The following is a 25,641-nucleotide window of genomic DNA, read 5'->3' on the forward strand; positions in this document are numbered from 1 at the left end:
TAATGATTCCCCTCCAGATTCTCCATCTTCCTATCCACTTTGGGCTAGACAAACCTTGCAGTCTGCAGGTGATTGGGTTGGGGATCCATCAGACACTAGGTGAACTCGTTCACAATTTTAGGATGCTCCACATGTCTTCATTGCTACTGCCTCAGACCCATAGTCCTTTCATGAGGCTTTTGGTATTCCTGGGTGGGATACAACTATGTAGGAAGAGTATAGTTCCTTGATGAGGAACCACACTTGGGATCTTGTCCCTCTTCCTAAAGGAAGAAAACTTGTTCGATGTAAGTGGATCTATTGGACAAAATTTGTAGCAGATGGGTTAGTTGATAAACACAAGGCTCGCTTGGTCATTAAAAGATTCTTCCAGGTTCCTGGGATTGACTACTCTGAGACTTTTGTGCCAGTTGCTTGAATGAATTCCATTTGAATTGTTCTTGCCATTGCTACAGCTAATCGTTGGGAAGTACATCAGATGGATGTGAAGAGTGTTTTTCTTCATGGTGACCTTCATGAGGAGATCTACATGGAGCAACCATAGGGCTTCCTTTAGGATTCTTCACTTGTTTGTTGTCTTCAAAAGTCTCTCTATGGCCTAAACAAGCTCCTCCGGCCTAGTATGCCAAGATGGACTCCTTCCTTCTATCAGTTGGATTCACTCAGTGCCACTCTGATCCTAATGTCTACATTTTACAATAGGGTGATTCACTTCTATTTTTAGTTTTGTATGTTGATGACTTTCTGATCACAAGAAGTTCTTCACCCACCATTAAGACTGTCAAAGTGGCCCTTCAAGACAATTTTTTGATGATTGACTTGGGCTTGTTGCATTACTTTCTTGGGATTGAGATCCTTCAGTCTCCTTTTGGGATCACCATCACATAGTTGAAGTATGCTCTAGATTTACTCTCAAGGTTTCATATGGCTAACTATAAGCCTGCTTTGACTCCCTTCCTTTCTAGAGTCAAACTTGAGGCTCAATGTTCTTCTCCACTTTTTGATGGTACTTTGTACAACCAACTTGTTCGGAGTCTCATTTATCTAACACATACGAGACCTAATATCTACTATGTTGTAGGCATGGTCTCTCGATTCATGTAGGAGCCCCATTAGCTGCACTGGAAAGCAACCAAGCATATCCTTCACTACATTCAGGGTTCTCATAGTTGTGGGATTCACTACACAGCAGGTATTGAGCTTGATTTGGTGGGCTACACAGATTCAGATTGGGCAGGTGATTCTAAGGATCGCAAGTCTACTTCAAGGTATAGCTTCTCACTTGGGTCAGGTCCTATTTATTTGTTGAGTAAAAAGTAGTCTGCCATTGCTCTATCTTCTACTAAGGTTGAGTATCGGGGGGTTGTAAATGCCACCACTGAGGCCATTTGGCTTCAACATCTTCTCACTAAGTTTGGTATCCAGATTAGACTGCCATCAGTCATATTTTGTGACAACCAGAGTGCCATTCAGATCTCACAAAATTTAGTTCATCATTAGCAAACCAAACACATAGAGGTCCACACGCACTACATTCAGGAGCTCATCCATGGTCATGTCATTGACCTTCGCTATTGTTCGACTTTTGAGCAAGTTGCTGATATCTTCACCAAACCCTTCACTGAGAGCAAGTTCCTTCATTTTCAAGCTTTGTTGGGGGTGCAGGATGCTTCATCTTTTTGGGGGGCCTCTTCCTCTCACTCGGAGTCCTGACTTTTTTTGGGGGGTCTCTTTTCTCTCTCTTTTCGGAAATCTTATGTACATGGGTACCTCAATAGGCTTGACTTGTCAGGACCCATTTCTACATCAACCTAAGCTTCACTTATGGGAGGGTGTTAGTGTAGTTTTTTTATTTTTCCTATTTTGCTAGGTTTTTCCTACACTTTTAATAATCTCACTTAGGTTAATAAAGCATGTTTTATTAGGTGAATGGTTGTAAGGTGTCACCTTCCTACATGTGAGCATCCATTAGCTATCTTGGGAAGATACTTTTCTATCTTTAGTTTGATAGATGGTTTCTCCTCATTGGTTAGTGTTGCCACCTCCTCCCTCTTCCTAGCCTATATAAGCATGCTACCTGGCTTGTATTTACATATCTTGTTTTTGCATCCTCTTAATGCTATTTTACTTCCAACATTTGCATTACTCTCTTGGAGACTAACTCTATGTTGCTATTTTGATTTTGTATCATTTGCATTCATAGTTTAGATATTTATTCTTTGCACTAGTTTTCTGGGTTATTAATCTTTTCAAATTCTAACAGTAACAAGGTTGATTGCAAAGCTTAAACTAAGATCTTTAATGGGTGACGAGCAAGTTAGTTGAAGCCAAGAAAATTCTTAGTAGAAGTTGAGTAATAGAAATTCCTAGTGTGTGCCAAGTGATCTTAATGTGCCAAGTGAAGATCAGGTGTCAAGCATTAGAAAATTTTTAGTTGGTGCTGAGCATCAGGAAAAACATAGTTGAAGTCAAGTATCACAGTATGTGTTGAGCACCAGTATTTCAATAATGTCGAGCTGCTACATTATTTTAAAATATGAAGATTCACCAAATCTAAGCTAACAAAGTGGTTACATTGAATTTTGTGAACAAGTTGGAAGATAAGGATGATGAGTTGGAGGCACAAAATCCTATGTAAGCCATTTTTGAGCAAATTTTAAAGGATTATTCATGAAGTTTCTAGAGGAAACAAAATATGGATTAGATGCAATGCATCCTACCTAATCCATGTGAATTGAAATTGAAAGAATCGAGCAGGAAAAGGCACTCCAAGGCTTCTATATAAGAAGTCATAGCCCAAGAAGCAAAGAGTTGCTGATACTATTGTTGTTGAAGAGCCAAATCTACAAAGTGGTTAGAAGGGTGTCAAGGAGGAGACATCTAGGAGAAGGAAGAGCACAAAGGCTCTGCTTCTACAAGTGGTCATGAAGAGATGATTGCACTGGTACATTGAGTGTGGAGACTCAAGGAGACAAAGCTTGAAAGGAGGACAAGCTATCAAGAGTTGTAGGGATTGAAGGCTAGGCAAGGGTGTGATCTGAGATTTGCAAGATAAGTTGTATGTTGAAATCAGGTCAAGATTTTCTAATACTCTCTAGCAATTGTATTAGATCTAAAAATCCTATGGACTTAGGTTGGCCTAACAACCATTTGTAAATCCTTTAATAGGGTGGCATTCCAAGTGAATGTTCTAAATTCCTTTAACTAGGTCCACTTCTAACAAGGTCGCATTTAACAGTGTGTTGTAAGCCTTTAATAGGACAAGCCTTTTACTATGGCAAAGAGCTGTGATCAAGCCATTAACATAGTGAGAAGAGCAAAGGGTGAACTTGGCAAAATTAGAACTCGACCAACAAAAACATCATTCTCTAAAGAATTTTTCAAGAAAGCATAATTGAATGTGAGGGAAATAGAGATATATATGACCCTATGCAAATTTTTTGGAGAGGGTGAAGAAGATTTTATACCCATCAGTTTCATGTGTATAGTTACTCTTACTTTTTGTTGATGTACGTCTTTCTTTTTAAGGGAGTGACATATTTTGGTAGAGGAATGGTTTTGAATGTAGATATGACTGGGGAAGTAGAAAATGCCCATTTTGTTATATTTGATAGCCACATTACCTCTGAGCTCAGATGCTTCACATTAAGCAATAATCCCATAACCCTAGGATGCTAATATAACCAAGGAAGAGTGAAAGGTGAAAGTGACTCTTACAGTACAGTATAATGATGGTGAAACCCACGGTTGAGGTTAGTTTGCAATCATTAGAATAGATTTCATCATTGGTGGACTTAGCAGTTGCATACATGGAGGAATCAAAGTAGCAGCCAAATTAGCATAAAGAGATGTAACAAAAAGGGACCCAAAAAATGAATTTTTGATCTACATATCTTTCTATTATTTACATTTTTGTCATTTTGTGATAGTTATATTGTTAGGAATAAGGTGTCTCAACCTTGGATAATTCCTATTCTTATTATTTGTTTTGTAAAATTTATTTCTTGCAAATAATGTTGATGTGTCGGCATCTTGAATTGTGTATAAGGAGATCATAGCTAAAATGGCTATGACAGATTCCTATGACACGTAAGAGCTATGTTAGTAAGATTCAATGATAGGTGAAGACATGTGGAAACTGATAAATTCAAGTACTATACACTCTATACTAATAAAAAAAATTAGGGTTCCTATTTTCTCGAAGAATGGTAAAACCCTAATACAGTTACCTTTGGGAGTAACCCTAAAGTGAAGCGCATGTTCTAAGCATTTTTAGGGTTATGAAGAGGAGGTATGCAAAAAAGTGTATTGTTGGTACTGTGAGTAGCTACTGGAGTCTTCTATTGTCACTGTTGAACTTGCATTGCAAGTGTATTGTAACCTTGTGTTGAAGATAATACATTGTGCAAGTTCTGGAGGGGTGGGGTTGTTTTACCAAAAGGTTTTTCCCCACCAAAAAATCTTTGTGTTATGTGTTTCTTTATTTGTCTATTTTCTTTATTCTTGCTTGGCCAAAATATTGTTGTTTACATGATATTGAATCTGTAAGTGAAAAGATTTTAATAGGATTTGCACCATACTTCTCTTAAGAGATTAGTGTAGGAAGTTGTTTTTGCACCTGAGTTTCCTTACATGTATGAGAATATCTCTTGTCAAGACACCTATCAATTTTCTTAGCCTGAAGCTTGTTGCATCTCACATTATATCAGTGAGATTCTAGGGCTAGAGAATGGTCTGATTTCTAATGCTTTTTAGTCATATACTTGGTTTGTTTTCGGTCCAATAATTTTGAGGAAGTCTTATGATTTATTTTCTCTGCAATTTTTTTTAGAATACATGAATATAGAATGATCTTCATTCTGAGTTAACTACATATGTATACAATTTTCAAGGAAAATGAATACAAAGTATGAGTTGTCCCCATAGCAGTTCTTTTTGAATCCTATCTCCTTTTGATTACTTAGTTATCTTGATATTGTGTGAGTAAAAGCTTGTGCAATTGAATGCAATCCATTTAGGTTGTATATCTTTTCATCATTGCTATTAGTTCAATGAATTAAGTAAAAGCTTTGATGAATTTGATAAGGTTGCTATAGTAATGGGAAGGATGTTTTCAATGATGAATTCCAGTAAGAATTGCCGATAATATTTGTTGTAAGGCAAAAAATTAGATCCATGGAATTGCAGTAAACTCTAAACCCTAATGAATTAGGCACTAGTCAAATTAATTCAGCTAGAAGAGAAATAGATCATAGATGAATATCAAATGTGAAGTTATAATCAATTTCACTTTTATTTCCTAAAGATCTTCAAAGTTGGTCAATACTTGTTTGCATGAAATATTCTAGCCTTAGTTAGCCACTATTGCAGAGAATACTTGTAGATCTATAGAAGAATTTATGACCAAATTTGTTATATGGGATGTATTATGTTTAAAATGTCACAATTAGCTATGTGTTTAATAATTGAGGATGAGATTCAGAATGAAACTAAGATAGTTCTCATACAACAACAGTTAAATTGAGTCATCCCCTAGGTATACCCACCTTGGTTTTGCAGAGCCGAAAGAGAAGGAAACCATTCTTGGTTTTGTTAATGTTGGATCCAAATGGTTTGCTTATGTAATTGTTAATGGGAAGTGGCTAGTCCTTAAATTGCATAAGTGTAAGCAATTTGGTATTGAAGCACTTTATTGCTTAGTAGTTTTAAAACACCAACAATGACATTAATGACTATGACACTACATTTAAGATGTCGAAAACCTTATTAGAAATCTATGGAGGAGATCGAAATGTCTAGAGAGAAAAGAGAGAAATTCTAAGAGGAAAGTTTGATGACATGAAGATGGAAGAAGGTGAAAATGTTGCTCAGTACACTGCAATAATGAAAGAAGTGGTGAGTGTAATAAGAAGTCTAGGTGGACAATTGGAAAAAGAAACAACTATTATCAAATACTTAAGAACTTAAATTCCTATCTATGCTATTAGAGTTTCAGTCATCCAAGAGTTGAGGTGTGTACAAGAGAACACACTAACCTTTGAAGTAATAGTGGGAAGACTTACTACATTTGAGCTATCCAATTTTGACAAATATAGACCTAAGAACCTTGAATCTGATTTTAAAGCCAAAATGAAAATAAAAGAGACTAAGGAGGAAACATCAAGCAAGAAAAGAAGAAAAGGAAAACATGCATCTAGTGATAGCAGCACAGATGAGGAAGATGTGGATCAATTAGAAGCACTACTGGCTAGGAGATTCCATAGAGGTAAAGGAAAATTCAAAGGTAAGCTCCCTATCATATGTTTCAATTGCAATGAAGTAGATCATATAGCTACACGATGTCCATAGAAGAATAACTACAAAGAAGGAAACAAGTTCAGGAAAAAAAGAGAAGATGACAACAAAGATTACAAGGAGAAAGGCAAGAGATGCTACATTGTTGAAGAAGACTCTGAAGAAAATGATGATGAAGTAGTCTATGTAGCCATGAAGGATGAATTAGACAAAGATGAAGATGAAGCAACATCATTGGTTACCTGTGTGAACAAGAATGACAAGTGGATCATAGACAATGGATGCTCACATCATATGATAGGAGATAAAAGTAAGTTCATTACCTTTACTCAATATTATGGAAATCTGATAGGAAAAGGTGAACAAACTAGGAGTAATCTATTTTACCTAGATATGGAAGATGCAACATGTCTTGTTGTTAGACTTGATGATGTGTGGTTTCGGCATAAAAGGTTGTGTCATGTTAACTTTGATAATTTGATTAGCATCGGCAATAAAAAGAAAGTCAGAGGATTGCCCAAGTTGAAGAAACCTAAAAACACAATGTGTAAACAATGTCAACTGGGGAAGATGACTAAGTCTAGTTTCAAAAGTAAAACATACACTTCCAAAGAAGTACTAGAGTTAGTCCATACAAACTTATATGGCCCAATAGAAGTGCAAAGCTACCAAGGAGACAGATACATAATTTTATTTGTAGATGACTACTCCAGGATGATGACTACTATGTTCTTAAAGAAAAAATTTGATGCATTCCAAATGTTTAAGTGGTATTTGGCTAGATTTGAGAAGGAAATGGGAAAGAACCTAAAATGCCTAAGGTCAGATAGAGGAGTTGAGTTCACATCAAGAGATTTTGAAACATTCTGCAATGACAAAGGTATCAAAAGGAAAACATCAGCACCAAGAACTCCACCACAAAATGGTATTGCTGAAAGGAGGAATAGGTCAGTGATTGACTATGCCAAAACCTTGATGATGGAGAAAAATGTTTCACTAAAGTACTGGAGAGAAGCTGTAAGTACTATAGTCTACACACTGAATAGAGTTCAAGTCAAGAAAGGTACAAATGCAACACCTTTTGAATTATGGTATGGCCATTGACCTAATGTTAAACATTTCAAAGTATTTGGTTGTAAATGCTATATTCTGAAAGATACTAGAAATGGAAAGTTTGATGCAAAAAGTGATGAAGGCATATTTCTTGGATACTTCATTAGAAGTAAGGCATATAAGTGTTTCAATGTTAACACTAAAAAAGTTGTGGAGAGTGCAAACATAAATTTTGATGAGCATGCAGAAGTTCAGGTTGATGAGTCAAAGGAAATAGAGGATTATAGATCCTTTATATACTTCCATGAAGGAATGATAGTTGAAGACAATGCTACAAATCAAGTTGGGAATCAACAACAAAATTCAATATCTGTTGAGTCTCAACCTGTGAATGCCGAGCTACATTCAAAAGCCGAGCTGCAGAATGTAGAAAATGTACATTTTGATTCTAAAAATAGTATGCAAGAAAAGAATGATGAAATTCTAGATGAAGAAGAATGAAATGACTCTAAAACTAAAGGATCAAACATGGAAAGGACTGAACCCAGATTAGCCAAGTGTGTGTCATGCCCGGAACCCGAAAAGGCAACCAAAACAAGCACAACATTTTTTAAAAAAATTTCTTTTATATTAATATGATTATTAGGGTTAACCTTTACTTACTAAACTTTACACCTAAAACATGACATCAGTCAAACTATCAAGAACACCCTCAATTGAACAACACATCTTTACATTTTAACTCACTACAATGTCAACACTAAGACATCCTTCAGATAGACATTGAGCTTTTACATTATTCACGCAATAAATTCGATCTCCATGATATCGGGTTCTCATCACACTACAACTTGGACATATAAGTGTTATAATGTTTACCATTCTACCTGGTTCTCTAACATTGGCTGACTTAATTGGAACCTAGATTTGGTGGATGTTGTTCGTTAGTAACAAAACTACACGTATACTCTAATTATTATTATTATTATAATTATTATTTTAAAATTGATTTATAATATTGAATAATACATTTACTTGAATATTAATTGGAACCAAGTCTCATGAAGATTAGTTGATACTAACATCCTATGCAAATTTTATTTTAAAATTCATTTCAACTCAACCCCAACAATCTAAAGTAACAATCTTTTTTTCTCTATCTAATAAATCTATAAGGTTCATTAAAAATTTAATTAAAAAATATTCAATATCCTCCAAATAAATCTTGCATTATCTCATCCTATAAATCTCCTTACCTTCTTTTAATATATAAAAAAACCAAAATAATAGTCATTAAACTAGAACCCCAATTATACTAATTCTTATTACATAACTAAAGCCAAAGTTAATTTCTTATTATATATGTATTTTTATTCTTTACCAAAATATAATAATAAAATATCTACTCATTTAGTTTAACTAAATTTCCTATACTAAAACTATGACACAGAACTATAATAATGTCCTAAACCACATACTTATTACAACCTAAATACTTTGTGCTAGCCTTAAACCTAGTCTCTAGGTGCAAGAGGGAAGAATCTATAGCATATGCTTTCATGCTAGGTGCCTAGGATGAAGGAGGGTCTTGTCAAGTCAAAGTTTTATTAAAGTTTGTTTTTCCTTGTTTCTTGCACTCCTCACAATTCAAACAATGTTGCGCACTATTTCCCAAACTTGCCTCTTTCCTAGGCGTGGGTAGTTGAAAATCAAGCAACTTTTATTCCACTCTCATTATACATGTGTAAGAACCTCATCCAAAATATGAGTAGTAATGAAGAGGATTGTACTTTTCCCAAGGTGGAGGTTGAATGGTGAATAGGTTATGGTTACTCAAGTGTTTTTTCTTAAAACAAGTCTCCTTCCATCCTTATTTAAGATGTAGCACCCAAAATGGGATAAGGTCTGATATGGGTCAGAGTATATCACTTTTTGTGATTAGAGGTGGACTAGGAGAGTGGGCGTCTTGTGGGACCGTGTCCCCTTTTAGATTTATATGAATTATTGCTGTTGACTTGATTCAATTCCTTATTGAAGTGAGCAACATGTTTTATTTATTTATTTTAGTTTTTATTTGTTTTAGATGTGAAGATTTATTTTAATATATATTTTATTTCTTCTACATGTGTACTATACCCTGATTTGACTAAGACTGTATGTCTTTTCCTAAAACTTGAGTAGTGGAACTAGGGTAATTTTGGAGAGTTGAGTGTTAACTCATTCTTATCCTAACTCCCAAGTCACCTAGGGTCCTAGATAGGATGCCAAGCATATCCTCCCATGAATATTTTATTGATTTGTAATCAAGAGAAAAAAGTTATTCTCTTTCCCATATATTTTCCAGAATGTTGGATGAGCTCCTATAGCAAGGTTAATATTATGCACTTATGCATTGATGCCAACTATTTTTTTTTCTATTCTAAATTCAAAGGTAACTTTATATGTTATTTCTAAGATCTTTTGAGTAATTGAACATATTATATATGGTCTAAAATAATTCTTTTAACCTTTGATCATTTACTCATTACAATATGTATGCATTTAATAAGAGAACATGCATATATCACTAATGTGCAGTAAAACTGAAATTATAATAACATTTCATAATCCAATCTCCCAGTATTACTATTCTACCATAATGATAACATTCTGTCTTTCCTATCTACATAGAAATGCAAGAATGACAATAATTGAAGAACAAGATAATTCATCCTCATACACTAATAGAGACTTCCTCTGATAATTTCTAAGATACACAAAAAGATGGTGAAATCACTATAATAGGATTACGCAAATGGAAATACCTTGCTACCATACTAAGATTTTTTCTCAATTCCTCTATTGCCAATTGGCTATTAACAACACCATACACTTGATCACAAAAAGAAACACATATCCAGTTGGAGATTGCACCTCCATTATCAAACCAATTACAACATCATTCCCTCCTCTAATGCAATGAAATCCTTTTAACCTCCAAGCATCCAAAACATCAAATAACCTGCAAATACCAAAAAATATAGAACCATGGAGGCTCACCTCCCAACCTGGGCCTCAAGGAGACCACCCCCGTGCTAGGGGAAACAAGGTTCAACCAGGTTACACTCTAACATCATCCCAATAACAAAAACCAACAAGAATATCTCAGTTTATCATCACATTTACAATTCCCAACCAAGGCTTGCACAATGATTCACACATGGAATCATAAACATTGGGTGAAGGTGGGATCACAATTAGGAGATTTTCCATATCCTATAAAATTTGTAACAACAATTCTCATGCCCTTTTGAGGCTTCATTGATCAATGATTTCCATGCCTTTCGAGCTTTCACAAAACAATAATTTCATGCCCTTTCGAGGCTATTCACAAGCATTCTTCCTTCATACTACCATCAACTAAAGCCACCTTGAAAACCATACTTCAGCAACCTTCTTACCACACCATCACTCTCTTTACTATCCATAACAAATTATGAAGGCATATGGCATACAATGGAGGCCATTCTCCAAGGTTCTCAACTATATCTCAAGCCCAACTAACCGCTTCACCCAAGGCTTGCTCTTCCTTCCCAATGGTGAGTGAAGCCTTCACACCCATGTACAATTTCAACACTCAACAATGCAAGGAAATCCAAGAAGAACCCCAAGAAATTACATGAAACAACATACACCTGCACAACACAACACAATACAAGACTCCAATGACAAGACATGATTCCCTACTACACTCATAGACCCTATGAGAAGCATTCTTACAACTTCATGAAATGAAGAAACATGGCATGAAGCACTTACTTGCTTACAAGCTATGGTAATGAAAATGAGAACCTCTTCCTACTTGGTTTGCACAGTTCTCCTTTCCAATCCTTGTTTGTCTCTAAAGTTAGAGAGTGGGTGGATAATTACCAAGGTTGGCACAAGCTCCCTATAAAGACCTTCACTTTCCTCCTCACCTACCCCTCTTACTTTCTTGTATCTTCCACCAATAAGAACTTATCCAAGTGGTGTAGTGAGGTAAGAAGTCATGTTACAATATGATTTTCGAATTGGCTTGGAAATGACTATTTTTGAGGGTCTCCTAGGTCCCCTAGACCAACTTATGTTTATATTTAAACCCCCAACCCATACTATTACCATGTTATTAACTTATTTTCCCAAAATTAACACTTGGGACTCATTTTAGGCTCTCTAAAGTTCCTATATCAACTTATAACTTGAATTTCCATCATGAAGGTGACTGTTCCTAACACTCTCCAATGTGGGTTAATTGATTCCATAATGAGGATTAGGCTCAGGTTAAGTGACTTCATGCCAAATAATCCCATTGGACATGTCATTTTCACATAAACATTACAAGTGTCAAATGACACACATACACACATACACATTAAAACACTTTACACATCATGATTACATGTCTTTAATTAATCATACTTTCCAACTATAACACCCATACACGATTACATTATGAAATAAACACAATATAATGAGGTTTTGAATCTTCCAAAGATTCACCTTGGCTTCACTGTGTTCTTATAAGATTTAACCTTGTTTCCCCCATTTATCTCCATGGTTCAACTTTCCTGCACACTCAACTTAAACATTAGTAGCCCGATAAAAGAATATACAAATACATACAGATAAATGCAGAATAAATCCAATGCCACATAATACACATTAACATATACATTTAACTTCACCTAATCATTTCAATTCAACTACTCTAAAAAGAAGCATTGCACTGTCATATCCATTTAACTTTTGTCTAAATACATATATAATTAACTTTCATTTGATTCATATTCAAAACATTGAAATATCAACATATGGGTATTAGCATAATGAATTATTGTTCTAAGTACTATCACCATGCTTATAATCATTAAATAGTGAAAACATATGAAATGGATTGCAGTACACATGTCTTAAGTGAAAATCACTAATATGCAGACTTATTAACTAATATTTCAATCAAATTAGTCATATTGACATTACTAGCAATATCTCTTTATCACACTACGAGGGGTTTGTGAGTAAATTTCTAGGGTTAATTTCCTCAATCTATTAGCATGTTTCACAAGTGTGTCATCGTTCTTTAAACACAAGTTTCACATGTAATCATATGTCTTATTGCCGCTTTAACCTACATTCATTGTTATCCCCTAGAAGAGGAAATGTTAATTCATCCTCCCTAATTTGGCCAGGGAGCTGTTCTGTAAATCTTTGATCAAGTCCTTAGATTGAACCTAGAAAGTTTCATTTTCAGGTGATTTTAGTTATTCCTTCTGAAGTTATTTAATAGTGATTGCACTTATCATTGCTTGAGTCCGCTTAGGCTCTAATAGGATCTTATAATTAATTGTTAGTAACAAAAATGTTCATCATAATCTAATTAAATTTTTTATGAAATCTAAAATAGGGTACACCACTGGTCTTACAGTATGTAAGAAGACATCTCCTTGGAGATAAAATCATGTCTGCTAAGCAAGGTTGTACCCAAAATAGTGAAAGATGCACTACAAAATGATGACTAGTATAAAGCCATGGAAGAAGAGATAGATCAGATTGAGAAAAACAAAACATCGTCTCTAGTTCCTAGACCAGTTGACAAGAATGTGATCGGTACAAAATGGGTATTTAGAAACAAACTTGATGAGAACGATGAGATAACAAGAAACAAAGCCAGACTAGTTTGCAAAGGCTGTGCACAAGAAGAAGGATTGGATTATGGAGAGACATTTGCTCCTATTGTAAGAATGGAAGGAGTAAGAACATTACTTGCATATGCTGCATATAAAAGTTTCAAAATCTACCAGATGGATGTGAAGTCTGCTTTTCTAAATGGTATACTGGAAGAGGAAGTTTACATAGAACAACTAGAGGGATTTGTTGATGAGAAGAACAAGGACATGGTCTGCAAGCTACATAAAGCACTTTATGGATTGAAGCAAGCACCTAGAGCATGGTATGAAAGGTTGCACAAATATCTTGTGAAGATAGGATTTGAAAGAATAGATGACAACATCAACTTGTACATCAAAGCTAAAGAAGGTAAAGTTATTTTGATATCAGAAAAGTTTGTTGATGATATAATATTTGGAGGAAAGATGTTTTATGCAAAGATTTTGCTGATCAAATGAAGCATGAATTTGAAATGTCAATGTTTGGAGAAATCAAATTCTTTGTTGGATTACAAGTACATTAGTTAAAGCATGGCATATTTGTAACCCAATCCAAATACATCAAGGAAGTAGTCAAAACATTTGGCCTAGAAGACTCAAAACCAGTCAGCACACCAATGGCAACAGGCCATAAACTATCCAAGAATGATGAGTCTACTAAAGTAAATCGGACATTGTATAGGTCTATGATTGGAAAGCTACAATATGGTGTACATAGTAGACCATACATTGCATTAGCTGTTGGAATAGTAGCAAGATTTTCTACAAATCCAAGAGAAAATCACTTAATGGCAATGAAGAGAATATTGAGATACCTGAAAGGAACTGATGACTTTGGTTCATACTACAAGAGGAGTGAAAATTTTGAATTGAAAGCTTACACTGATGCAGATTGGGGAGGTAACATTGATGATAGAAAAAGCACCAGTGCAGGAGCACTTTTCTTAGGAAAGAGGTTGATTACATGGACTAGCAAAAAGAAAAGTTGCACCTCATAGTCTACCACTGAAGCTAAATATGTAGCAGCTACTATAAACTGTACCAATATTGTATGGATCAAACATTTGCTACAAGGTATGAAGGAAGAGGTAATTGAGCCTATGATATTTTATTGTAATAATACAAGTGTTATTAACATATCAAAGAATCTAGTAATGCATGCTAAAACCAAGCATATTGCAATCAAGTATCACTATGTAAGAGAGTTGGTAGAAAAAAAGCAAGTAAAGATGGAATACATTAGCTCAAAGGAATAGATTGCTAATATCTTCACAAAAGCACTACCAAAAGATGTTTTTGAGTATCTTAGAGGTAAGTTAGGGGTGATACCCCCAGCTAAGGCTACTTAAAACAAAAAGCAAGTATGCCCTGCATCAAATAAGGTGAATGTTGAAGATTTTATAGATTGATGCAGAGGATGTTTACTTTGGGATCCATGCCTAAAGTAGTAGAAGTGTTGAAATTTCAAATCAATCACAAGCAAGGTGATAGAGGGAAACATTGAATAAACCTATAAAAGCTACACTTGCATATTAAAGATGCTAATATGTCTTTGGGATTGTTGTCAAAGAGGGAGAAGTAGACAACTTATCAAAAACTATTGAAGGTGTTTAAAACTGATCAAATAAAGTTAGAGGGAGATTTTAGAGGTTGATCAAAATAGAAGAAGATGAGCAATACAGAGGGAGAAAGACAAAGAACAAGGATACATCAGAAAAGAGGGAGAAGCTAAAATCAGAATAGTAGAAGGAGATGTGATGTTATAATTTACTTTTTGGCATTTGACTTACTATTCTAACCTAGTAAGCTTGTGGTTGAATAGTTTAGTCTAATGGTTGATCAGTTTGGTTTTCCATCAATGCCAAAGAGGGAGATTGTTGGAAACCTGATTGAAAAAGCTCATTGTTGTTGAAGATCAAAGAGGAAGATTATTGTAAAAGAATGTTTTCAATAAATTTTTTGTCATTGATGTCAAACCTACTATTCATAGGGATGATATTTTCTTATAAGATACAAGTACTATCACTTAGTTGATTGATGAAGAGGATTTGATCAACAAGATGTAACAAGAGCACCTAAAGGAAAGGTTGAGTTATGATGTTGTAATGAAGTGCAAGGATTAGTTAAGACAATGGTTAAGTAATGTATTGATGACATACTCAAGGATACTGAGGGTGGTCACACTTAGAAACATTGGAGGAAAAAAGTTGTAACAAGTTTGATTGCAAAGCTTAAACTAAGATCTTTAGTGGGTGCCGAGCAAGTTAGTTGAAGCCGAGAAAATTCTTAGTTGAAGTTGAGTAACAGAAATTCCTAGTGTGTGCCAAGTGATCTTCATGTGCCAAGTGAAGATTAGGTGTCGAGTATTAGAAAATTTTTAGTTGGTGCCAAGTGATCTTCAAGTGCCAAGCATCAGGAAAAATACAGTTGAAGCTGAGTAACACAGTATGTGCTGAGCACCAGTATTTCAATAGTGCCAAACTGCTGCATTATTTTAAAAGATGAAGATTCACCAAATCTGAGCCGACATAGTGGTTACATTAAATTTTGTGAACAAGTTGGAAGATAAGGATGATGAGTTGGAGGAGCAGAATCCTATGTAAGCTATTTTTGAGCAAATTCTAAATGATTATTCATAAAGTTTCTAGAGGAAACAGAATATGGGTCAAATGCAATGAATCCTACCTAATCCATGTGAATTGAAATTAAAAGAATCAAGTGAGAAAAGGAAATCCAAGGCTTCTATATAAGAAGTCATAGCCCAAGAAGCAAAGAGCTATTGATACTGTTGTTGTTGAAGAGCCAAATCTGCAAAGTGGTTAAAAGGGTGTCAAGGAGGAGACATCTAGGAGAAGGAAGAGCACAGAGGCTCTGCTTCTACAAGTGGTCATGAAGAGATGATTGCACTGGTACATTGAGTGTGGAGACTCAAGGAAAAAAATATTTAAAGGAGGACAAGCTATCAAGAGTTGCAGATATTGAAGGCCAGGCAAGGGTATGAGCTAAGAAGTGATCTGAGATATGCAAGATAAGTTTTATGTTGAAATCAAGTCAAGATTTTCTAATACTCTCTAGCAATTGTATTAGATCTAAAATCCTATGGACTTAGGTTGGCCTAACAGCCATTTGTAAATCCTTTAACAGGGTGGCATTCCAAGTGAATGTTCTAAAGTCCTTTAACCAGGCCCACTTCTAATAGGGTGGTTAAATCCTCTAACAAGGTCACATTTAATAGTGTATTTTAAGCCTTTAGTAGGGTAGGCCTTTCACAGGGAATCACTTTAGAAGAGTGAGAATTGAGTAGCATGTTACTGGTGGTTTTTCCCAAATTGGGTTTCCATGTAAATCACTGTGTCATGTGTTGATTTCTTATGTGTTATGCTTGCATGTTGATTTATAGTAACTTGTTGATTAGATAAGTTAAAGCTTGAATGGTTGAATGGGTTCACTACACTTAGTGAAAAGTTTGAATAGGACATTTGGACCCTAAATAATTGATTCACCACCCCCCCCCCCCCCCCCGCCCCCCCACTTTAGTTATTCTAAAGCATTTCTAACATGAAGTTCCTTTGGGAAGAAAGATAGGGTGCTTGCTACTAAGGCACCTAACTAATCCAAACAACATACTAGTCTTGTAAATGCCTAAAAACCCTTAGATTTTATAGAGGTCTTGTACAACAATTTTGAAGCCCAAATTGTTAGTGGAAGAAACTTGAAGAAATCCCTAATTTCTAGGAACAAGAAGTCTAATTGGGGCTCTTTCTTGTAGCCCTATTTTTAAGGGAAAGTGTGAAATTAGTAAGAAAGTTAAATGCATAGAGTTGCTTTATGCCATGAAAGAGATGTGTTGAGAGGTATTTCACCATCTCCATGACTTTGCAACTGGTGTGTAGGAATTGACCTAGGAAGACCTAGTTCAGTTAGAAACCTAGAGTGTTCTCCACCTAGCATGAGAACCTAGAAAATGGCAAGAAGTGGAATTTGATCAAGATAGAAGAGTGGGGCTTAGGCGTTGGGAATCTCTACATAAGAGGGATCCTATAGATCCATGTGGTGAACTTGAAAGTCACCTTAGGTCTTAGAGGTAGAAAAAAAGCATGAACTAGTGATTAGTTCATCCCTCTCCTATCAAGTGGTATCAGAGCCTTATAAAAGGTGTGGGAAAAGTAAGTGAAAAACAAGGTGAATGTTGTCGCCTACTGAATCTAATGGTTCTAGCTAGATGGTGAGCAATTTTGAATTGGCCAAGAAGGTAGAAGAAAAAGAGAAGAATGTAGAAGAACAAGAGGAAGATAATAAGTCTTTGAGAGAAAGATTGGCACAACTTGAGCAATTGTTAAGTGAAGTCTAAGACATAGCAGATAAATTCAAGGACAAGATGGAGTAGAAAGAAGAGTAGGAAGCCAAAGAGAAATCGGTTGAGTTGGAGGAAGAAGTCCCAACACCAGACCCTTTTATACTAGAAGAGCCTTTCTTAAAGGGACTAAAAGCAATAAATAGCAAAGCCTTGGAAGGCATCCCTTTATTTAATGGCAAGATGGATCTAGACCTCATCATGGAATGGATTGAAGGAATGGAGAACCATTTTGAGTGTGATGGTGTCTCTGATGCTCTAAAATATAAGGTTAAGAGGTACTACTCTAACCTGGTGGAAATTTGTTCAAACAAAGAGGGAAAAAGAAGGGAAAAGCCCCATTGTCACTTGGAAAGGAATGGTGGCTAAAATCATATAGGCTTATATTTTGAAAGACTATGAAATACAACTGCATAACAGAAGGTAGAATCTTAGGCAAAAATAGATGGATGTACACTCTTACACTAAAGAGTTCCAAAAATTATGCTTAAGGTCCAAGGTGGTGGAAGATGAAAGCATCAAATTGGAAAGGTATTTGAATGTGCTCAAGTGCTCCATCTAAGAAGACATGAGTCTTGTAACCCTTAAAATAGTCCATTAATGCTACCAAATGGCTCTAAAGTTGGAAGAGAAGGGAAAGAGGAAACAAGATCGTACCTCAAAGAATAGAGGAAGAGGTAGAGATAGCAGAGGACATAGGGGAAGCTATTGAGGTAGAAGCAATGATAGTAGGTCCCAAGGTGAGTCCAACATGATTGAAAAAAGTAGAGAAACCAATCAAATAGGTTGTTCAAGCAGAGGTAGAGGCAAAGTAGATCACTAGGAGGAAGGGGACCATCTTACTTTGCTACAATAAAGTGTTACCACTGTTAGCAATTAGGGCATGCTACCTATAGGTGTCCTAAAAAGGGATCAATATCACAAGGTGAAAAGAAATTAACATACATACATGAAGATGCTTCAAGTGTTAGGTCACCTAATATCTAGTTGGATTTAGAGAGTGGTGAGAATTTAATGATAAAGAGGATTCTAATTAAAGAATCAGTTAAAGGAGAGCCCAAGCAAAGAAGGTCACTCTTTAGGGTGAGGTGTAAGATTATGGGGAAGGTCTAAAAAATTATCATAGACTCAAGGTCTACTGATAACTTAATTTTAGAGGAGGCCATAGCTAAACTCAAGATTCCTATAATACCTCATAGCACTCCTTACAAGGTCACTTGGTTAAACAAGGAGCAATATGTTTTGGTGAATGAGCAAGCATAGATTGAGTTCACCATAGGAGGATATAAAGACAAGATTATATGTGATGTTTTACCCATGGATGCCTATCACCTATTATTAGGTAGGCCATGGTAGTTTGATAGAAAAGTCATACACAATTATAAGCTCAACTCATACACCTTTAAAAAGGATGGACTATGTTATAAAAATTTTTCACTACTTGAATTAGATAATCAAGGGAGTGGATCTAATGTGTTTATGTTGAAGGGGAAATAATTCATAAAAACTCTTGACAAAGAAGAAGGAGTGGGTTATACTATTGTGGTGAAACCTAAGGAGGAAAGAGAGAATAAGAAGAAGGACATACCTCATGAAGTGTAACATATTTTGGAGGAATTCAAGAGCATTATATAAAATGGAACACCTATAGTCCTACCATCTCAAAGAGATATCATCCATCAAATAGATTTCGCTCTAGGGGCATCTCTCCCAAACAAGGCACCTTACAAGCTAACTCTTGAACATAATAGGGAAGTTGCAAAGCAAGTACAAGAACTGATGGATCAAAGGTTTATAAGAAAGAGCATAAGCCCATGTAATGTGTCTACTATTTTGGCACCTAAAAAATGAGGAACATGGAATTATGCACAAACTCCATAGCTATTAACAAGATCACAATCCGATATAGATTTCCCAGTCCAAGGATTGAGGACTTAATGGATTGCCTAGGAGGGGCTAAGTACTACACCAAGATAGACCTTAAAAGTGGCTATCATTAGATAAGAATAAAAGAGGGAGAGGAGTGAAAAATATATTTTAAACTACTAAAGGACTCTATGACTGGATAGTCATGCCATTTGGCCTCTCCAATGCTCCAAGTACATTCATGAGGCTCATGAATGAGTTGTTGAAAGACTTCATGGGTGAGTTTGTAGTAGTCTACTTATATGATATATTAATTTTCAGCATGAGTAAAGAGGAACACTTAGAGCATATTAGAATTATATTGTCTAAGTTAAAAGAGGAACACCTAACCATCAATCTAGACAAGTGTGATTTCATAAAGTAGGAACTAGTATATTTACACTTTGTGATTTTAAAATGGATGAGGATAAAGTTGTAGCAATATTGAGTTAGACAACTCCCAAGGATGCTAGTGAAGTGAGGAGTTTCCATGGCCTAGCTCAATACTATAGAAAGTTCATCAGGAACTTTAGTGGGATATGTGCTCCCCTGATAGATACTATCAAGGGTGTAATAAAGACCAAGTTTGTGCAGACACCAGAAGTAGAAAAGGGATTTGAAACATTGAAGAAAGAGGTAGCTAATAAGCCTATCTTGAGGTTACCTACTTTATATGAACCTTTTGTTGTAGAATGTGATGCTAGTAATATAGTAGTGGGAGGATTCTTAAGTCAAAGCAATAGACCAGTGGCTTTCTTTAGTGAAAAGCTAAGTGCAAAAAAATTAAAGTACTCTTCCTATGATTTAGAAATTTATGCACTTGTTCACTCCCTTAGAAAATGGAGGCATTATCTTTTGCCTAATGATTTTGTAGTGTTCATTGATAATCAAGCTTTGAGTTTCCTCAACTCCCAAGACAAACTAATCCATAGACATGTCGAGTGTGTGGAGTATTTATAGTCTTATACCTTCACCATAAAGCATAAGAAGGGGAAGCTCAATAAAGTAGAAAGTTCCTTAAGTAGAAGGCTACTCATGGTTCAAGAAGTCCAAATAAGGAGAATAGGGTTGGATAACTTCAAGTAACTCTACCAAATTGATGGAGACTTTGTAGCAGCATACAAGGAGTGTCAAGAGCACCTAAATCACTTTCATGGTGAGTTTGTAGACTACACATTACAGAATGGGCTACTCTTCAAATGAGGGTAGTTGTGTGTACCAAAAGGATCCATGAGGGAGAACCTCATTGAATAAAAACATAATGGGAGTTTGAGTGGCCATTTTAGCTTAATATGACCTTGGAATTGGTTCAAAGATACTACTATTGGCCTAAAATACAAAGAGATGTCAAAACTTATATTGAGAAATGCATCATATGTCAAAGAGAAAAGGGGACTTCTACAAATGTTGAACTTTATTAGCCTCTCCCAATACCAAATAGACCATGGGAATGTGTAAGTATGGATTTTGTGGTTGGTATACCTAGAAAAAATAGTGGTTTTGATAGCATCTATGTGGTAGTGGATAGATTTAGCAAAATGAGTCATTTTATTCCATGTACGGTCACCCATGATGCAAGTAATATTGCTCATTTGTTTTTCAAGGAAGTTGTGAGAATTCATGGCTTGTCAAACAACATTATATCTAGCAAGGATAGCAAATTTATGACACACTTTTGGAGGTCCTTATGGCAAAGACTAGGTACCAATCTATCATTTAGTTCAGCCTACCATCCTCAAGCTGATGGTCAAACTGAGATGGTCAACAAGAAACTTGGAAACTTGTTGAGATTCTTAACCAAGGAATATGGTTTGACATGGGATTTAGTCCTTCACCAAGAAGATTTTCCTTATAATGATAGCATAAATAGAACTAAAGCCAAGAGTCCCTTTGAAATTATATATGGGATACATCCTAGGGGTTTATGTGAATTGAGAAAACTAGATGGTCAAGTACCTAATAGTGGTTATGCTGAAGATTTTAGCCAATCTATGAAGGAAGTGCATGATCAAGTAAAACAAGCCCTCATTGACAACACCACAAAAATAAAGGACAAAGCTAATCTCAAGAAAAGAGAGGTACAGTTTGGTGTAGGGGACTTGGTTGTGGTTCACTTAAATAAAGCAAGGATGAAAAAAGGAACTTCAACAAAGTTGCAGATGAGAAGACTTGGGCCATGTCCTATATTGACCAAGTATGGGTCGAATGCTTACAAGGTTGGGCTACCAAATGATCTAGCCATTCCCCCATCTTCAATGTAGGATATTTAGTCAGGTGTAAAGGACCTCTTACTAAGGTAGATCAACATGTGGAGGAATCCACTAGTAAATTTGAACTCAATTTTTGACGAATTTTGGTCAAAATTTTGACCCAAGTTGGTCAAAATTTTGACCAAGTAGTTTGTGGCAATTTTTCTCGTCAAAATTTTGACCAACTTGCAAGTTGGTCAAAATTTTAGCTTGTCTCTGCTAACTCTGATTTGTCATTTTTGGTCAAAATTTTGACCAAATAGTGGTCAAATTTTTGACCAAATAATGGTCAAAAAATATCTAGAATTGGTCAAAATTTCCACCAATTCTTGGTCAAGAACTTTCAAGAACTGGTGGAAATTTCAACCAACTCTTGGTAGAAAACTATCAAGAATTTTTCAAAATTTCCACCAATTCTTGGTTGAAAACTTTCAAGAATTGGTGGAAATTTTATCCAATTCTCGATAGAAAACGATCAAGAATTGTTCAAAATTTCCACCAATGCTTGGTCAAAAAATTTCAAGAGATGGTCAAAATTTTGACCAAACTAAGTTGTTTAAAAAAAAATAGAGCGGGTGAATCCCCCAATGAATGCCTACCCATGGACTCTCTCTTAGATCATCTTCTTAATGATAGTTTTATAGACCAATACATAGACATGAATATCTTCCAACCTAGACTAAATTTGTAAAATTGTTCTAGTGTGTTTGTGGAGAATTAGGATCACAAAAACATATTCAAATTTGAAAAGAATCCAACAATGCAATTTAAAGTTATGACCGTAGTAATGAACCTCAATTTTATTGTCATCAAAAAATAAAGAAACTTGCATGTCCAGTCCACTTAGGGAAAACATCTTTCTCCTAGAATATAAAACCTTTTAGTCTCAAACCAAATTCACATGAAATTAAATCCACAATACCAACCAAATTTAGAAGACAATTAATTTTCAATGTTTAGAAACAAAGATATGCACAAAACTTTCATACCAACTCTATCCATGAGGGTTTTATGACAATGTTGAAAGAATCCATTCTAATACTGCATCTATTTTATCCTTGTGGCTTGTCTTAAACAATCTATTTCTTTTCACAAATTTCAGTTTTGGTTAAACAATCTGCATGTTTGGATTTTAATTTCAATTTTTGCATATATGTCTTAGAGAATAATTATTCATGTGCTATTATAAGCTTTCACACAAGTCCATTCTTCATTTCAACACTCCTGTTGTGTCATTTGCCACTAGGATTTTTACGGCGGTGATTTGATTGAATCAAATATTATCTATTAAGTTTAAATTTATGAATAGGTTCTAGAATGTGTTTAACATTACAAATCACAATAATCCAGTAAAGCTTTAAACTTTAGTAGGTACAACAAGAATAGTAGACTAAGTAGCAAACCCAATTTTGCAACCATGCAATGAGTAAATCTCACAATATTATTTAAACTTTATCTAGCCAATTGTAATATGTGTGTGTGTGTGTGTGTGTGTGTGTGTGTGTGTGTGTGTGTGTGTGTGTGTGTGTGTGTGTGTGTGTGCGTGTGCGTGTGCGTGTGCGTGTGCGTGTGCGTGTGCGTGTGCGTGTGCGTGTGCGTGTGCGTGTGCGTGTGTGTGTGTGTGTGTGTGTGTGTGTGTGTGTGTGTGTGTGTGTGTGTGTGTGTGTGTGTGTGTGTGTGTGTGTGTAGAAATATGCTTGAATCTACTTACCCTATATTGCAAATTATGTAAGACATTGTGTCGAATACTTCATGTGCTTGCTCTACCTCTCCTAAATATGCATGTATTTTTTCAAGTATCCATTTTTTTCTAAGCACATTAAATGTGACTATAGGCCTTTGAAACATTTTAACTAACATGTAACATTTTTCCCATGCTTTCACATTCTGCATATGTTTTGAAGACACTATCAATGTTAACATAAGATCAAAATCCTCTATTATGCATTGTTGTATGTTTAAATTCTACTCAAGAATTTATATTGAATCACAGGAAAATGTTGTACTAGGGGTTTAATTGAAATTTTCTAGAGTTTATCTACACATCAATACTTTAGTGCATGCAGAAGAATCCGTGCATTCCATTCTTGTGTTTCAATTCTTTATGAGGCATTTTGTCAACATTTTTTGGGTTTACTCTGTATCTGAAGTATTAGAAATATTTTACTCCATATATGTTGTTGTTTCCTCATCTTCTATCTTACAAACAAGATTCTAGCAAGCTATGGTTAAGATTGAAAGGAAAATTTCCAGCAACTTGAGGTTAAACCAGCAATGAGCACCTCATCCTGATGGCCAAAAAACTATCAGCAATAAGACAGATGATATGTACTAACTATTGCAAGCAGCAAGAAGAAGAAAACATGAAATAATATATATTTGAAAAATAAAAAATAAAGGAAACTAAAAGTTATATTAGATGAATAAGTCATTCTCTAAGAAGTATTGATGTTAATACTGATGGTTAATTTTACTATCAAGAAACAAGAAAAATGCTTCAAGACCTACAAGCATATTTACCAATATGTTACTCAAGGTGGTCAAAGTAACTTGGAGGGATTTAAATAAAGCCTATAAGTCAAATCCATTAGATCATACCAATTCATGTTTTTTGACTTTGCACTGTTCTTCAAGATCCACTTTGCCACTGTCTTGCAATCCACTGGACAATGAGCTTCTTCTAAACAGTGGAGGATATTTGAGTTAAAAAGGAATAAAAACTTTTGACATGGGAAGAAACAAATTTGAATGAGAAATTCAGCATTTTTACCTTTTATGTCACTAAAGGGAAAAGCCTAGTTGTTGGTGTAATCAAATATCAACAAACTAAGACACAAAACATAACTTACATTCTAGAAAAATATATATGAGCATTTATAAGTAATGTCATAACAACCACTTACAACAACAAATTCTACATCATATTTGCAGCTAGGTGCCAGACACCACTTAGTCTAAAAAAAAAATAGATTATCAATTTGATGGTATGATACTGCATTATAATCATAAAAATAAATGTTAGTTGATAGTTGAAAAATCCAATATTACGTTATGTATCATATATGTCTAGGACAATTCAAATGAAATTATTTTAATTATAAATTTTGAAATAAATACAGTTAGAAACTTGTATAATAGCCTTCAATCTTCAAAAGGATCTAGATTATGGTCATTATTTGGTTTGACATCATTTTAACCAACAGTAAATGGAGCACCACTCCCATTGTATGAGGGTTATGGTAAATTGGTGTTGTATTAAACAAAGAAGATGAAAGCTTTGTATATAGATTTACAAATACTATGTGCTCAGAAGAAACAATGTGAATTAGAAACAAAAATAGAAACTACCTAATAAACTATAGACTAACTATAATGACTATTAGAGAAACATTACAATATCCTAATACCCTTGATGGAGCCTTAAAATTCAAAAAATTAGGCATCCATTTGATCATATTTTATGACTGCCAGCCTCCATGATCAAAATCCTTTTTTGTAATATATTTGAAGATGATGACAACTGTGTTCACAAAATGATGGAGTTATGTAAAGATGGAGAGCTCTTTGATTAGATATTGAAGTCAAAGAGATAAGTTCTAATGTTAACTTGATGCAACCAGCCTATTCATTAGTCAAAGGAAATTTTAGCATATGTTGTGCAAAGTCAGGATTGAAGGACTTACCTAGATCATTAATCCACTCTATGATGTCAATATGGGGTACGATTTAAATGGAAACCAAAGACAGAAGTTTTCTAAGAGAAATATTTGAAGCACATCTAACTTTGGATAGTTGTATATCTTGAGCATCTACAGTAATACTTTCCAAATTTTGCTACCAGTTGATATGAAGGTAATAATGATGTAAATAACAATCACAGATAGTGAAAATGAGTGGAGTAAGAAATGGCCTTTGATTAGATTTCTTCTTGCAAGTAATTGTTGAAGTTTCTAAAGTCTGTCATTTAGATATGTGATTAGATATGGATACTTCTCAATGAAGAGTGTCCTACAAAATATAACACTTCCACTGATTAGGAACTATAGTACATACATAATTAATTTTTTTCTTCATGTTCTTGTAGATTCTAAGAGGAAATATA

The 25,641-nt window shown here is 35.0% G+C and overlaps 1 pseudogene; it reads right to left on the reverse strand.

The window, feature by feature from the left end:
* Positions 1 to 25,641, reverse strand: part of LOC149541268 (serine/threonine-protein phosphatase PP2A catalytic subunit pseudogene) — a 55,239-nt pseudogene that overhangs the window by 28,075 nt on the left and 1,523 nt on the right.

The sequence above is a fragment of the Cupressus sempervirens genome, chromosome 8 (genome assembly GCF_028749045.1).
Source record: "Cupressus sempervirens isolate cs-2001-9-10 chromosome 8, ASM2874904v1, whole genome shotgun sequence".
In the NCBI taxonomy this organism is placed as follows: Eukaryota; Viridiplantae; Streptophyta; class Pinopsida; order Cupressales; family Cupressaceae; genus Cupressus; species Cupressus sempervirens.